Consider the following 18,752-nt stretch of genomic DNA (forward strand, 5'->3'; position numbering starts at 1 on the left):
CTATGAACTTTTGTATGAATGAGAGAATATAAATGAAGTTGTGTATTTACTAATGAATTGGTTTATGAATTGATCAATTTGTGAATTTATAAATTCATGAAAATATATTAATTATATCTGTACTTTCATTTTTGAATTGATGCATATATTTGTATTTATAAATTTATGCAAATATATTATTTATATTTGTACTATTTACATTATAAATTAATTTATGAATTTATCAAAATACGAATTTACGAATTTATCAATTTATTTATTTATTAATTTAAGTATTAATTACTGTTTATTAATTATATTTGTATTTTATTAATTTATAAAAATACGCATTCGTGAATTTATGTATTTATGAATTTAAGCATTTATAAATTTATGAATTTATGAATTTAAGAATTAATTATTTTTGTACTTCATTATCAATCAATTTATGATTTTATTTATATACGAATTTATAAATATATTAATTTATGTATTTATGAATTTAAGTATTTATAAGTTTATATAAATAATATTTTTATTTACTTCAACATGAATTAATTTATCAGTTTAAAACAATACGAGTTTATGAATTTTTGTATTTATAAATTTATGTATTTATAAATTTATGAACTCATATTAATTCTATTTGAATTTACTTCATTATAAATTAATTTTTGAAATTATCAATATGCGAGTTTATAGATTTATGAATTCATGAATTTATGAAATTACATTGATTATACTATTTGTATTTACTTCATTCATTATGATTTTAATATTAATTTATGAATTGATCCATTTAATTTCTAAATTTATATATTCATGAATTTATCTATTTATGACTACTTATTTATGAATTAATAATTTAATGAATTCATGAACTGGTGAATTAATTCCTTCTTGAATTGCTGCTTATGAATGTATAAATTTATGAATATATGAATATTTGAATGTACGAATATGCAGAATCGCCTCGCACAGTAAAGTCGTTCCACTTAAGTTCTCTCTGCCTCTCTATCTCTCCCTGCCTCTCCCTCTCTCTCCTCTCTCCCACCACTTCTCTCTCCTCTCTCTCTCTCTCTCTCTCCCGTCCTCTCTCTCACTTTCTCCCGCTAGTCACATCTGCGATTTCATAATAAATCTTTGCTGCATCAGCGCCTGAATCACACCCTAAAGTGCTTGAAATTCTTTGAGCTCAACTATTCCAATGGAATGCCAATTGCACACTTCAGGGTCTTCGGCGAAGAGAGATGTCAACTGTTGGAAATATGCAAACATTTGTAATTAATTGTGACAGCCTGGCACTCGATGAAGAAAAACAAAAAAAAAAACAAGTGCACAAAAACTTATTTGAGCGGAAATGAAATTGAAATTGAAAGCAATTCAAAATGGAGACGTGGGCCACGCCCACACGCCCATTCGCTACCCATTTCAATACAGAAGGCATAATTCCTGCTTCATTTATTGTGCATATTAAAATGTTTACGCTCGAATGGCTGTCGAAAAGGCAACAATGACTCGATTATGGGAACCGAGTCGCGTCACCAGGCAGCCTCCCGAGAGGAAATTCTGCCTGGCAACAGAGAGGCCTTACCGTAATGAGATATATGTATATATAGGAATGCTTTGTCTTCTTTCTTTTTTTGACAGTCAAACGTTAAATTTGTTGTAAATTAGTATGCAAAAAAAAAAAAGAGAAACAAAAAAAAGAGATACAAAGCCACGTGCGAGCTTTTTGGCCCTTTTGCGAAAGGTAGATCCAGGCACGTACGTGCTCTGAAGGATTTTGAAATGCTTACATGCCTAATTAGGAGCGTAATTCAAAACAAAAGGACAAAGGGACACCAACGGCAAAAATGCCAGTGAGTCGTGTCAACTGGGAATCGAGTTACGTTGCAAATTGTTAAGGTGATTTTGTGAAATATCTAATTGGAGTTTCTGGTTTGCATGGCAATGGTTTGCCATTAAACAAAGTGGGCCCGATAATGGCTGCTTTGTCTGCCATTCGTGTGGCCCATTAAATTTAATTGTTTATCCACGAGCCAATAATTACAAATAATGTACACAGCTTTCAAGTAGCGATGGAAGAACAACAATGTCAGGTGGAGGAGGAGCAGCAGCAGGAGGAGGAGGTGGAGGTGGAGGAGCAGCAATGTTGATGTTAATCAAAGTGAATATCGAAGACAATTAACTCCATCAGGGCCAGTCTGATGTGCTTTGTGTGTCGTAGCCTGGCTTACTAATTAATCAAAACAATCAGCAGCGCATTTTCGTGTCATGTGTGCTCTCGCAGTACCCCAGAGCCGAGCAGGAGAGGCCAAGGGACGACCTTGTCTGATCCGCCAACCACTTAAACAGTTGGCGCCACCACAGCAGCTCCAACTGCCACCCACGTCAGTTCAATGCGCTGGAGCCGGTGCCGGTGCCGGTGCCGGTGGCGAGACACTTAAGCCCGCACTATTTGTTGGCATTCCATTTAAGGCTGGCAAATGGCGCAAAGTTCGAGACGTGCTGGGAGAGCACAGATGACATATGAAAGACCGCAGCTGATGGCTTAAGAGCTGCTCAGCTCGCTTAAATGGCTGCAAATTGAATGCCAGATGAAATTACATCTAATTAAAATCTTTTCATTGAATTTTCTTAGAGCAAAGTGCAAAAGCCAGTGACTGCGGCGGCATCGCGCTTGGGCCTTCATTATGTTAAGCTGAGAGGGCTTCCACTTACACAGACTGCAATTAGAAATGTTTATGCTAATGAAACGGAATGTTGTGCGAATATAATTTACAAGTTTCGCTCTGCCTGGCCTTGGCTCGGCACACAAAGCATATTCGCTAATTACACAGGTCAATGGGATTAGGCAATCTGGACGGTAATGCGGCTTCTGATATCTCTAGTCATTCTCTGTGGAATAGAATTGAATGGCTCACCCTCTCACTCTAGCTTACATATTTATCTCTTTCGGAGACGTTTTCTTGCTAACAAAAGAAGTTATTATTTGTATTTAACGAGAGCTTTAAAGGGCAGCAATAGCAACTGTCTGTGGGGAAAGTCAATAGAATATTAAAGGGAACTGTAAGATAAATATGATATATAATTAGCTTGAATATACAATCGATATCTGCTGAACGAATACACTTGACTAAGATGGTGTTTAGTTTCGTATTGATCTTTATTATTCTGAGCCTGGGTTTATATACCCAGACTCATGTATAATTTCAACCCTTAAATCTAATGTATCTATTGCTGAGTGTGTAAGGCTCAGCATTGGGCTATTACATATTCTTATCTTATCGCTGAGTGTGTAAGACTCCGCGTTGGTCTATTAGCTATTCTTATCCTATCGCTGAGTTTGTAAGGCTCAGCGCTCGTCTCCTTCGTAATCTGACTCTGGGGTTGCAAGGGTTGGTCTTCATTTGTATATTTATGCAGTCCGTACATGTGGCCCTTATCGCTATCACAGCGCACCACCTGCTAGTCGCTGAGTGCGTCGGAGGCATGTATACGATCATCGTATATTCATATGTTCATGCCTGAACATTCTGCGGGGGGCCAAGTGAGTGACTTCCGGAATTGCTGTCTGTGGAAATCTCAATAATATACAGGACAAATACAAATTTGATAATTGTTAATATTCTTGACGAAATGATCATCAATCCAATCCTTATGTTCGTGCCTGAACACTAATACTATTACAAAAGTTGTAGGAAATTATGACTAATTTAATGTGAGTTTAATAAATTGGAAAAAAGGATTTTTGAACATCATAATAGTATAGTGAAACAACATATGTATATGTACTTATACCTATAATTATAAATAGATTTATTTATTCAAATATTTTTCTAATTTTTTTTATTATTATATATTTTTATATATAGAAAAAAATAATAATAATAAAAATATATATATATTATCACTATTATATTTTTTTTTCTTTAATCATAACACATATATTTTTATATTTATATATATCAGCATTTTTTTGGTATTTAAATATTATTAATATTTATATTTAATTGTATCTAAAATTATTTACATATATTGAAAGCCACTTTTATTTATATTTATTAATAGCACAATCGACTTACATATAAATCTGCAATAATTTATACACATTTATAATCACATTTATTAATATTTATGACCTCAATTTATATTAAAAACTTTCACAAATATTGACTTACCTTAATCAGCACTAATAAATACTAAAGCGCTTATCATGAATTTAAAAAATACGCTTAGGCGTAAAAAATAAACATTTGAATATAAATTGAAATATGTATTTTTTTTTTAATAGATTTCATCATGGCAAATTTATGAGAAAAAAAATACAAATTTTTTCACAATCAAATTTAAGCCTGAGCTCAAAAAGTTTGCTGCTTTCCCACAAACAAAAAAACTTCTTCAAAGGCTAATAACGGGATTAAGTAAGATAAAAAAAAACTTTTTAATTTACATATCATATCAAAAATGCAAAATTTATTTATTACACGAGGCCATAAAGCATTTGATTTTATTTCTGGAGCTTTTAATACTCTAATATAATACGTAAATATATTTTATATATTTATAAATATAAATATATTTAGACTAAGTATGTTAAGAATATTTATATATATATACATATATTCAGTAAAATAAACGAATGAAGTTTAAGAGTATTTCTGTGTCTCTCCTCACAGTTCATGGGGTCGTTTACTCAAGCTTTTTTATATCTTCTAAGCAAACATGCCGCACTTGACCCATGTCAGTCAGAAAGCGAACATAAAAATGGGGAAAAAATGGAGAGTAAATGAAGAATAAATGCCAAAAATTGGCTGTCACGCAAAGCAATTTTGTCAATTCTCGCTGGCAGGCAAAAATAAAAATGCCATTAGATGGGATTCTTCTTGGGTTTGCCGCTCGACTGGACTGGCATAAAGAGAGGCAGATGAACAAGAGAATCACATACTGGCTTATAAATTGCGATGCACTCAATGGAAGTTACGAGCGGGATTCCAGCCACACACACTCACGCACACACACACGCAAATTAATAAAGCAATATTGCGGCTTGTCGAGTTTAATTTAAGCTCTCAAATCGCTGCAGGTGTGTGTTGCAAGGTAAGCCAAAGAAATTTGATTTTGAAAATAACTCGACGGGAGATGCCTTTGAAAAAAGTTTTACCCGAATATTGAGGTGCTCTCCACGCGCTGTCATGACAGCAGAAACAGCGCCTATGGCAACGACCACAAACAAACATACACGCACACACACACACACACACACTCACATACACTTGAGCATGCAGAATGGTTTTTGTACTCATTTACGAGTCTGAAAGGAGTTTATTGGTTTTGCGCAATGAACGGCTATCCGACGGGAATCTTGGGGTATATCCTGATCATATCCTAGTCTTTCCACTAGTGGCGTAGCAAATCGGAAAATGAAATGAGATGGAAATGGAAGATATAGTCGTGCTGACAGCCCAACATCAAAGAGATATAGCGAGCATGTCTAAGCCCAATCGGGACATAGGAAATCTTTCAATCTTTCAGTTGATAATAAGTATTGTACAGTCGATAATGCCCGACTGCCACGTTCTTATTTGTGCTTTATTTTTATATAATAAAAGAAAAGCTGCTTACAACATTTGTGCGCGTGTGTGTGCGCATATTTACGAGTGCTTTGCATCCACCTATGAAGTATTTGCACATTCGGCTTGATAGGAAAGCAGCAGGTAGCTGCTACCTGCCTTCAATGAGGTGTTTATCAAAGCACTTCAACCCTTTGAGCATAAAAACGTCATCGCATATTTATGTATAGACAAATACGATGGTTACCCACTGTGCATGCGATAGGCAAGTGTTTATGGAAAAGGCTTTAAGGCGACTTCCTTAAAGCCAAGCTGTAAAACGTCAATTGGGCATGCGAAATGCCATTCGTTTATTCTTTTTTGTAGTTTGTGTTTTACAATTTGATAACAACATTGAGACGAGATATTTCGCTTAATTGGCATTATATATAATTTTTTGTTCGCTCTTTGTGCTGCGGTTTGCATTTGCATGCGAAATACATGGCTATAATATTATATCGTTTGCCAGCTAAAAAAAAAAAAAAAAAAAAAAAAAGTCCCAAACGAAAACCAATTAAATGCATTCCAATTCAACTGCGACAAAAAAAAAATACTAAAAAAATAGTTTGTAATAAAAATCGCAAACATTTCATTGTAATTTAGTGAACTTTCATGTAATGTTTACTTTTTAGCTGTCGCATGTTGCGGTCAACCACGAAATGCAGAAGCAGAGCAGTTGAAAAAAAAAAAGAAAAAACTTTAAAATAAAATATCTTTAAAGCTGCGTCCATCAATTGCATTGTGTTTGCTCTGGTTCAGCGGTCATTAAATAGATAACCTCGACAACAACTGACAAACTTTTGTTTTGTCGAATCGAATCGAATCGAATCGAATAAAATGCTGAAATCGAGAATTTAGTTGAATTGTTGTGGCGAAAAAACCCTTAGCCCACTTGGGTTATAGATTATGCAAATGCTTGTTTTTTAGAGGCTATTTAAATAAATATTAAAATTCAAATAATGTTTTTTACTTGCTGTAAATTATGAATATTAATGCTCTTCAAAAGATAACGGCAATATGAAAAGCTGTATTTGCACATAGTTTAAATGAGATGATTAACTGAAAAAAGGGATTATTTAGCTAGTCTCTAAGGACGGACGTGTCTGACTGGGCGATGCCCTGCATAAAACTGTATGTAAATAAAAAAGAATCACTGCAGAGATGCTATATATCGAAGGATATACTATGCAATGTAATTTTTATAGATTTTTAGAATATAAAATATAATTTATTAACTAAATTTAAAAAAAATAAATATATATATATATACATATATAAATATTTTTGTATTCGAACTTTCATCTTCATCTTCATCTTTTCATCATTTCATTCATCTTTACATTGTGTATGTTTTATAATCGTAAGTTTATAAAGCCTAAGCAATTGTTGCTCAAGTGTAGTAAGCAATTTAATATTTAGATATTTATCTCTTCGATTTTACAGATTTATCACTGTGCATATAAATATATATACTTATAATTGTAAGCTAAGAATGTCCATGTGATTTTTGCTTAGGCATAGTAAACTCTATTTATACATTACATAAAAAAAATAAAAAAAAAACAATATATATATATTTATACATAATATTTATATATTTTCCTAACTCTACTCTTTAATTTATTTAATTTTTAATATTGTTTATTTTATTATAAAAAATGTATAAATTTCCATAAATTTCTTAAAATCTGATTAATTTTTATATATTTATTTTATTTTATTTATTTTTTTATTTTAGCTTAATTCAAGTCATCATAAAATCATAATACGTTATATAAATTAATAATAAATAATTTCTACTTTTTGTTCTACTCATTTAAAGTGCAAAATTCCATTCAGTAATAATGAGAACTATAGTTCATCACAGTCCACACCCCTTCCACTAGTTTCCCTTCATTTTTGCCTGCACTCTCTATAACAAAAAAAAAAATGCAAAACTTGTTAAACAACGTGCGCCATTTCCCCCACATCCGTTCGCACCTGCCCGTTCAGGATCAAGGTCGAGCGCTGCAAATGAAATTGTATATCAAGTTTTTGCACTTCTCGCTTCCTTTGTGTTTGTCTTCTTTTTGGCCGAACTGTAAATACAAACTGTAAATTGCCAGCCGTTGCAAATAAAGATACTGATGCAATTGTTGTTGGGGCTATGCCAAGGGCACAATGCATTTCCTTTTGGTTTAATTGCGCTTGCAACAAGCTGGCGCAAGTGGCGCTTGTTGTTGTTGTTGCTATGGCTGCTGCTGTTGCTGTCAGCATCGGCATCGACGCACACGTACGGTAAAATTTCTGTTTAATTTCGTTTTCATTTCCGCGCCACGGCAGTTAACTGTTTGCGTCGAGCATCTTGCAGCCGGGCGAAGCTGGCTCGAGTTGCGCTGCGTTGCGTTGCGTGTGGCACGTTCCAGCAGCCAATCAATTCGACAATTCAAATATACATATGTATGTATGTATATACATATATGTAAGTATGTATATAAGTGTATACAACAAGCTGAAATCGGCGATAGCAATCCTTAAGCATATATAGACCCTCACTCACACACACACACACACTCACTTATGCGTGTTTGCATGCGCGAGTGTGCAAGGCGCGAGGGCGAGGGACGCGCCGGGGCATAAATTTCATTTATATCCTTTAGCTGTCTCAGCAGCCAGCGCCAGAGCAACCCGGCCGCCATTTATTATTCAACGGAAATGAGCGCAAAAAAGTGCGTGTGTGTGTGTGTGTGTTTGCCCACTCCGCCCATGCGATATCCTTGTCTGCCGCGGTTTCGTCTTTATTGTTGCCTGCGGACGCGTTTCGCTTATGTTGAGAATTAAAATAAAAACTCTTAACTCTTCTGGCGGAAGTCACAGCGAAATTGCCAACATCCGACAAAGGAATAGAGCGCCAGCCAACACAGGCAACAACAACAACAACAAGTATTGAGGATGCAAAAAACAGCAAGCACTCAAAGGCAACGCAAGGACTCGACTCATCTGGCATTTGACTGGGGCGACAGAGACGCTGATGATGTGTTAGCTCTCAGGTGGAGTTGATTGAGTAGTTAGTTAGCTATGTGTGTCAGTGTATTTGTGATGTGCATAATTACATATATAGTATGTCAATAGCAATCAAGATGATGAGGCAGAAGAAGAAGAAGAAGAAGAAGAAAGTAGATGTCGAATACGATTCACTATTCAATTCAATAAATTATACACACTGTATTTGCAGTTGGATTTGCCTTTAAAACTTACATTTATTCAGATGAGCGAGCATATAAATTACTCTATCGATAACTCTTTTCTGTTTCCATCAATTTGATTACATATTTTATTAAGGCTTTCTCTCCATAAATGGATCGGCCTTTACCCACTGCAGCATACTCATTCACAGTCCAGACGTTGCCCTGTTGAAAGCGATGTCAAATATTACACTTTACTTTCACTTTCACATATTTCCTTTTTAGACCTTTTGGATCTTATTTATATAGACTGCAATGCTTCATTCGAAAAAGCTAGATTTAAATTCCAGTAGAACTAGAGTCATCTGTAAGCTGCAATTGAATCTAATCTTAGTCTGAAGTTCTTAATTAAAGAGTTCAGGCTGTAGAATTCAGGGCTTAGTCCTTAGAACTTTGGTTCCAAAAAACAGAAACCAGGTTTCAAGTTCCACATCCTAGGTTCCAGGCTCCAGCTAAATACAAAGGTTGGGTATCAAGCGTCAAGACTTTCTTAGACATTCCATTCTTCTATATTTCATAACGCCATATTAAGATTCTCTACATTAACAAAATATATATAATATAATAACTAGATAAGAAATAAAACGAATAAATAAAATAGAAAATATATACAAATGAAATAAATTTGAAAAATATATATTTAAACTAACAGATATTGATTTTACATTAGACTCGGAGAAGCAGAAAACTATAGAGCGCGTTAAATTGAAAACACGCCGTATCAATTTATGTTTATAAAGGAGCTTGTACATAAGTAAGTATCTACATATGTATGTGTGTATATGTATATAAATTTAAAGTAAAATATTGATTCTATCAGTTTATCAAGATAGTCGGCGTCTCTGCTGATTCTGCTCTAAAGCAATATTAATAGTTCATTATTTAATTAGAGCACAGATAAGTGTCAGCTTTGGTTAATGCAGTTTAATGTGTGTGTGTGTGTGTGTGTGTGTATATGTGCTTCGACATCCATTAGCTATATCTGGTTGACTCGTGCGCGCATAAAGCAAACAACAACTAACTGAACAGCAGAGCAGAGCAGAGGAGAGAAGAGCAGAGGAGAGCAGAGAAGAGCAGAGGAGAGCAGAGAAGAGGAAGCAGTTAAGGCCCGTGGCAAGGACGCGTTTGTTTGCGCCGCAAAGTCGTCGACGAGGAGCAGAGAAACCTGAATATGAATGCAGGCAGACCTGCGACCCGCCCTTACGCACACACACACACACACACAAACACACACATACATATATGCATGCATACAGTTGTATATGTAGATCACATGGCATATAATATATATGTGCTGGAATCTCTCAGCTTGCTGAAACATATGCAAAGCGAGTATTTCAAATTGCGAATGAGCGAATCGGAATAAAAATCAGTATGAGGATTACGAATGCTTTTCACAGGCGTTCATGGAGTGGCAAAGCGGGTATATAGGTTTTAAGTGAATCTAGATGAACAGAAGCTAACTATTGGGAGCATGGCAAGGCAGAGTTAGCTATATTCTATAATCTGAGAGCTGAAGCTGTAAAATTTAACAGCTAAATTAATGTAAACAGTCTGCTGAACTATAAACGATGTGGTTAAATTATACTAAATGAGTTAAATTTTTTTTATTTTTTTATACATTATCATTTACATTTGGAATGAGTATTATGTAGTCTGTGCGCTCGGCTATAATGTTCCTACATAAAGTGCCAACTGAAATGAAAATCCATCTTCGACGATGCTTACACTGTTCGATTGAGATTATATCGATTGCTGCATGACAGATGTAACAGATAAAGATCATAAGGTAAATATATACAAATAGCACATATACATATATGTATTATAGGAAATATTATTATGGTAGCTATATACGATCATTATAGAAAAATGAGATTATTATACAAGAGTTATATATAAGACCAGTATAGAAGATAGATATAGAAAACTCTTATATTATATAAAAAGAAAGCATAATAAAATTTAAAAATATATATTTATATATATATATATATATATATATATATATCATATATGTATATATATATAATTTAATTTATAAAAATATATATATGACTTATATTTATGTAGAACTGACACATATATTAATCATATAAAATTCTATTTATATTATATACTATATAAAACTATCATAAAATAATTGTATATAAGATATATGAGAGAACTGTATCAAAACTTAAATTAATCATAATAAAATTGCTATATAACAGCATGACAAATGAATCTATGAAGAAACATATTTCTAGAAATCATAAGAGTGCCAAATTTTTTGTCTTTGAAGACACTAATAAATATCATATATACTTATAAATAATAACATTATTTTTTACTAGGCAACTTCTCTATGATCTTTTTCCTTTGGGCAGGCAGCGGAATATTCAATATAAGATGTTCATTCATGAGCAAAGAGTATTCACTCAGCCGTGTGCCCAAAAGCAAATGCCTCTATTTATTTTTGTACTTTTTGCTGACGAAGTCTTCATCATCAGCAACAGCAGGAGCAGCAGCAATAGCAGGAGCAGCAGCAGCAGGAGCAGTCAGAGCAACAAGACGCACTGACGCACTTCCTTGAAATTCATATTTCGAATGCCATTCATTTTTTTTATTTTTTTTATAACTTATTATATGCAGAGGCCGTTGGTGGTGGCGGTGGTGCTGCATGGTGGGGCTGGTGTGTGTGTCGTAGGCGGCACTAACTGTGCGTCCGTGGCATTTACCTGCTGTTTGCCAATGCAAATGTTGGACAATATTTCATTTGCATAACGCAGCTGCTGAGATTTTTGCAACGTGAGCGCTACAAATGTGGATTACGAGCAAATGACAGAACTTAAAAGCTCGCATCAAGCCAGACAGCGCTGGTGCGGGCGGCGGGGGGCAGTTGGCACTGACAACTGAATCAAAGTGTTCACACAAGCTTGACACATTAGTTGACATATTATGTGCACACATATCATTCGACGAGGGGCAACTGTACAGCAGCAGGAGGCAGGCGGGTGTCAATTGAGTTTTAGGCTTATGTTAACTGCTCAACAGTGAGACAGAGAGAGAGAGAGAGGGGAGAGAGGGAACTTGAGAAGCAGAGAGTGGGAGAGGGAGAACGAGTAGAGTAGAGCTTGCTATACAACATAAATGACAACACACACTTACATACACATTCACACACACACACACAAATATAGTGTATAACAACTGCCCCCATGCACGCCCACTTTTATTGCAAATTGAATTTGCTGTGTCACGTCCTCAGCTACTTTGTCAATAATTTTTGGAGTTTCTGAACTGCCGCTGAAAACGAAGATTTTTGCTGGGCAGTGCGTACAATATGTGGGAAAATACAGGGTGTTCCAAGTGTGGGAATCAGTTAACATCAGGGGAGATTATAACGATATTGTCGATACATGTTTGCAGCCTACAGAATCTCGCTGTTATATTATATAATGCAATAGAGTTTCGATTTACTCAAAAATTCAAAATATCGAGAATTATTGAGAACGAGTTTATTTCAAGAGGATAGAATTATTGTCGATATATCGCGATTCACGGCTTAGCGGGGTACAATTTATCGAGACTCGGATATATTATGTATTATATTATAGTATTTATATTGCAAACTCAAGTTGTTCCGTATGAAGCTGGCATTCCCTGATGTTTTATCGAATATCTTTTAAAAAACTAATATACATTTCATATATAATATCACAATGGTCTCTGAAAGTAGCGTGATTCAAGTATAAAGTCTCAGGCTCTAAGTTGCTGAGGGTATTTCCAATAGCTTCTAGCTCTGAGATTAGAAAAATGTTTTCATTTTTGCTAGTTACCTGCCATAGGTTACACAATCCAGCTAACTTTCTTCATGCCTTAGCATTCAATTACAATTTTGAATTTTATAGCATCCATGCTTTAATTTTCCTTATTACTCTTTCATCTCTGAGACTCTAGCACTCGTCTTTAATACTCCGCCTTGGGCAGTCTGCCATGTGATTGCTTAAGGAATTCCACAAGTTCTATCTCTTCATGTGCAAAATGTGCTTTAATTAGCTCTGTCCACAGGCACCCTGTAGCATATATATATATGGCAGGAAGTTGGCGCGCAACTAGGAATATGAACATTTTCGCAGCCATAAAATGCAGCTGCAAGTTTTGTCGCCCTGGGCCAAGTTGCAACAAAGAGCTTTGGATCCATTGTTATTCTTGGTCAGTTGGTCGTTGCACTTTTCGCCAGTTGCTACAGCATGTACAGCACATGTACATGTGTATATGTACATGTGTGTGTGTGTGTTTGTGTGACCTAGTGAACCCACAAATATGCGGCACATGGCTGGCCAAATCGCCATCAGCTGCGCAGAGCTCGCATTGTCCTGCCGTGTCATGGCGTAGCCGATCCGTGTTCCGCACCGTGTGTTCCAAGGCGGCCATCATTTGTCAATGTCGTCCACGCCCTGAGCACACGCAACCTCATCGCCATCATCAAGTCTCGTGCTGCTGCTGCTGCTGCTGCTGCTGAATGCCTCTGCCTCTGCCTCTGCCACTGCCGCTGCCTCTATCCCTGCCCCTGCGTCAGCTGTGTTGTGGCATGTTTGTTTCGCGTAATTCCTCAGCGACAGCAAATGTTGTTCTAGCCACAGCAGGAGCATGGAAATGAAATACATAACCACGCACACACACACACACATCCGCAGCACACACACTCACACATTCACACACCCTTAATTTTGTTATTATGCAATTGCTGCACTCAACAGTCCCACGTTGCTCTAATTAGTGCCCTTTTGACTGCTATTGACTCGTTTCTAGTCGCATAAGCATTCCATTCCAATTTCTAAATGCTTTTTAATTGCAAAGAAAAGAGAAATTCATAATGATAATATCTCTTCTTCTGGTAAACACCCTCCTCCCACACACCCTTCAATTACGCAAAGTTTACGTGGAAGAGCAACTTGCAGGTCGAAAATATTCACCATAATCTCTTGCGGGAATTGGTCGAACCTTAAGTGAATGATTATATTAAAAATAGCAGAGCATATTGCGAATTCATGTGAAAAAGGTTGAGTCGAAGAAATTGGGGAAATGAGAATATAAAATAAATAATTTCAAATATTTTTTCTATTAAAATCTATAAACAGAATAATTTTGTTTCCTTTGAAAAGTTAATTTGAAGGCAAATCAATTGATGAATTTACGAAAATGAAAAGGAGAAGAAAGTAAAAGGGTATAGTGAAAAAGTACTGCCAAACATAGCTACTAGTTTTGTTTATATAAAACTAATTAGATATAAATGAGAATTTTATAGAAAGGTGCATACAAAAATAAATTTTCATCAGAGTATAGCTTTGTTTTATGTTTTTTCAAAAATACGAATATATTTTTAAGCATTTTCATATTTTTTTTTTTATATTACAATTTTATATCTGAGCATATGCTTCAAAAAAATAATTGTAACAATGGAAATATCATAGAAAATGTGGAACAAAACATACAAAGAAATTGCAATTGTGAAGTAAGGCAAAACGACTAACAATTTTCTTTTATTCATAAGTTTTTACAACAATGAGCAACGCATAGCAAAGCACAGGGTGTTGCATATATTTTCCATTCATATATTCTCTAGTTATAATAAGGACAGAGCGAATAAAACGCTAGAGAAATGCTTCACTAAATATATAAATCAAAACAAGAACGTGCAGTAGATACTGCTCCTCTTAATTCTTTTTCTATTCAGGAATTTGCATAACAATGAGAATCGCATAGAAAGGTTCTAAATTAAATAAATGGAATTAAAGCAAATCAATTCAGACAGCTTAAGTATATCCACTGTTTCTCTTTGTTATCCAAATCGAGTATAAGTAAATATGAGAATCGCATAGAAGAGCTCAGCAGATACAGCTAGCAAAATAAGCAAACAGAAAAGTAGAGTAATTGCAAGTGACTTTCGATACATTTCCTCGCGTCTATGTTCTTACATAAACATTTTCAAGCAATTTATAAAATTTAGTTGAAGCAAAGCCGGCGTGTTTAGTCTGTCTGTCACGCTGTCAGGCTGTCAGCTTTTTGCATGCTAGGCAACCGCAGCACACAGATGTCTAGCGAAACTTTCGGCCCAAAATGCTAATGCTCATTAAAAAACTTGTCAAAAAGCAACAGCAACAGCAATGTGAGAAAAAAGAAAATAAATAAAGTGGCGCAGAGTGAAAATGGCATTCTAATTGCACGGAAAAAACCACAGCGAACCAAAAGCGACGACGTGCGTCGCAGAGCGAGCAAATGAACTCGGCGTCAGGAACAGGAGCATAAACCGCTCAATTATAATGCCTTGAACCGAAGCAGAGCCCAACAAAAAGTCGTTATCTGAAATATTTGACATGTGTCTGTCCTGTCCTTGTCCCTGAGCTGGGTCCGGGCGAGTCGTGATGGCGCGCAGTAGTTGCCCAATGACGGCCGCCAGTGGGCGGTGTGAGGCGTGGTCACGCTTGGACAAGCATTCGCATTAAGAGCAATTAACAATCTGTTGCCAGGGCATAAAATATACAAAATTCATAGAGCGCAAGGTTCAAGGTTCAATGGAGTGCACGGCGTATGCGTGATTTCGTGGAGCTGCCCAAAAGTATGCAGTGAAATAAAAATAAAAGCCGGGCCATGCTAGATGAAGGGGAATATGAGAGAGATTTGCAGACAGGAATTTGCAATAAAATAATATTTAATTACTTTAAAGACCATTTGGCAAGTGATTTCGTCAGCTTCGGCTTCTACTTAACTAATTGAATATTGTCAAGAGAAATGACTCAAATTAGAAAACTATCTATTGTAGTTCCATCCACATTTCATTTTGTACACACATGAGGCGCATAGAGTGCTGTTGCCTCAAAGCTCGTCATAAACTTCTAAAAAACTTTGCTCGCTCCAGAGTTATCAGCTGCCTGGCCCAACTTTCAGTTATAATCTCCCACACGCAGACACAAAGCAAATGAATTTTGAAGAGCGGCTGCTCGACCAGCCAAGCGGGAGTTTGCTGGCGCTGGCTGCACTGGCGCATATTGTGGAGCACAGAACTCATATGCTTGCACCCATTGAAATTGCTTAAGCGGGGGTATGTCGATTCAGCGTTAATTTAAATGAAAAAGTTAAATGAAGAATTGTCTTAAACTTTGAGTACATATATGAGTGTATATATAAATCGTATTTGTTATATAAACGTACATTTAATTTATGCTCTAATTTTACATACGTCAGATTGCCTATTTAAATAAAGTCTAAAATAAATATATAATCAAGTCTATAAATATTTTATAAGTCATGGAAGAAAACTCTTAACAATTGAGTGTGTCCTTTTGCCCTACTTTCGTGAATATTATTAAGAACATCATCATTATAATAAATAACTTGCTGTTCATTCACACACATTCACAATTTGTCTTATATTAATGCTCATTATATAAGCAGGGAAGTCTTGGACATAATGATGATCTTGATTATATATTCGAACTAAAAAGAGATCTAATGTACTTAAAAAATTTTTATTAAAAAGTAGAAAATAATTAAATATGAATTATTTAGTTAAATTATGATGAATCTAAGCAAACAATTTTAAGCTTATTTTTGAATGTTTTCAGTTATTTCATTATTTATTCGCCCTAAAATTGTAAATGATCATCATTATTGTGAATAAATTTTTGAATGATTTACCTGTTTTTGTTTCGCCTATTTTAACGAGCATTATCTATAGAGAGGTACGATTGATGTTCGCACAATGAGAACAAAAAAATATCTAAAACTAAAACACAGGCACACACTCAACTTACATTCCTTATCAATGAGGCAGCCCTCTCATGCATACTAATACCTACACAAAAGGTTTTGGCCAAGTCGTTGAAGAACCTACGCAATCGGTTGCTCTCTGTGATGTTTCTCAGAGAGTCAGTAAATATCAACAAACGATCAACGATTTGCAAGCTATAGATGATATTCATTATAAAAATTATGACCATAATGAAAATGATGATCTTTCTACTAATATATATGTTGATAAATGGGACGATAATAATAACTGACTATTATGAAAAGACTAAAGTTTCTCCTGAACGATGTATGGCCTCGTCATTTAAAGAACTTTAAATCAGAATTTTCTGTGTACGATCATTTGCTTAGAATATAAAATCAAGCAACAAATTCTACTATAAATAAACGAGGATATTCTCTAGTCTATCACTGCCAGCCAGAACAAAGCGATTTATTTTTTCAAGCACGTTGACTGACAATTTATGTCATGCTGCCGGGAATTGTCGTGAGTTGAAGTTGAAGTTGAAGTTAAAGTTGAAGTTGCCATATAAGTCATAGGAGATAAAACAAGAGGCGGTAGCAAAACAAAACTTGGATGGATGCAAGTAGTTTCCCAGCTGTGCATTTGATTGAGTTGACTGTTGCCAAGATTCCACAAAAACTACTTGTGATTTCTAGAGCTGCGTCCCTCCAGAAATAATCAGCCTAACTTGCTATTAAAGTATCATAATGCAAAAGCGAAATGCTCAATTGGCAAGGCTAATAGAGACCATTAGGACATTAGCTGCTAAGCGGCTTTAGTTGCTCAAGTTGCGGAAAAGGTATGCATAAGCAGCTTAACCTACGTCTAATTGCGATAGAGACAGTCAGTCACACAGTCAGTGGGAATTTCTGGGAAACTTTGTGCCAAGAGGCCACCGGAGTTCAGGTGGGAGACGCGTCGTGCAGCTGGCCGGAATCCATAAAGAACTTGGTGCCAAAGGGCCAACAAAGGAGCTGTCATTCACGCTCTGTTTGCCAAGAGCAGAGACAGCATCGGCAGCAGCAGCCGCAGAAAATGTGAAATAAAATAAATATTGACAAGTGAGCTTTCGTGATTTATGTGGCATGACTCACGAAGAGAACTCTGGGTGAATTTATTATGGCAGCGCGCGGGCTGAATTGAGTTGACTTGACTTGATGGCGAGTGCCACGACAATTGCCAGACTTCTGGGCAAACAAGTAGCCCGAATATTTGCTGAATGTGGCCAGCGGTCCGCACATATCCGCAGGCACTTAAATAAACCACTCGGTCGAGTCCAATGAACCGAGCTAGCCAAAATAAAAAATAATACAAAAAAAAAAAATAAATAAAAAGAAAAGCAAAGTGAGATGTGCATGTGGCTCGGTGAAATGCAAATCATTTGACGTTTGCCCGGGTGGGCGTGCTTATGGTCAACTGCGTGCCATCCGCCCCCCTGCTGCGCCCTCTGCGGCCAGCACGATCCCATTTCGGTCAACATTCATTTGGCTAGAACAGCAGCATTCACTTGTGCATGTCAATCATTTTTTGACAGCCAGCCAGCCAGACAGCTAGCCAACTCGTACACACATCCATCTCGCAGGCCTCATCGTCGTCTCCATTTGCAGCTGCAACTGCAACTGCATTTCCATCTCTATCTGCATCTGCATCTAGCTGGCGGGTGACAGCGTGTCATCGCTTTGATTGACAGCCAAAGAGGCACTCAAATTTTCGTCCCACTGCCTATTTCGTAATGCATCTAAGTTTGATTGCCCACAGTAAAACTCTTCGCTTAGAATTGATTTTATTCGCAATTTCGATTATTTACGCGGCTAATTAATGTTTATGCATATTAATTTACAAAAACCCATGACTTAATTACCAGCTGTCGCCATAAATTTTTAAGAAAATAAACACGCTAAATACCTAGTAATTATATATGAATATATGTTGTGCCAGATACTAGTGAAAACTGAGCAAAGAGAGTATATTGGCTTTGTTTTTACGCTACCTTGACGTAAGTTTGTTTGACTAACTGCTTGGGCCTGCATATATATATATATGCGAAGCATTTTACATTTGAAACTAAATTTCAATATAAACATGAATTATTTTTATACCCTGAACCCATTGAAAATGGGAAATCAGGGTATAATG

Source organism: Drosophila navojoa, chromosome 4 (assembly GCF_054131105.1).
Source record: "Drosophila navojoa isolate 15081-1374.11 chromosome 4, UAZ_NAV_1.0, whole genome shotgun sequence".
Classification (NCBI taxonomy): domain Eukaryota; kingdom Metazoa; phylum Arthropoda; class Insecta; order Diptera; family Drosophilidae; genus Drosophila; species Drosophila navojoa.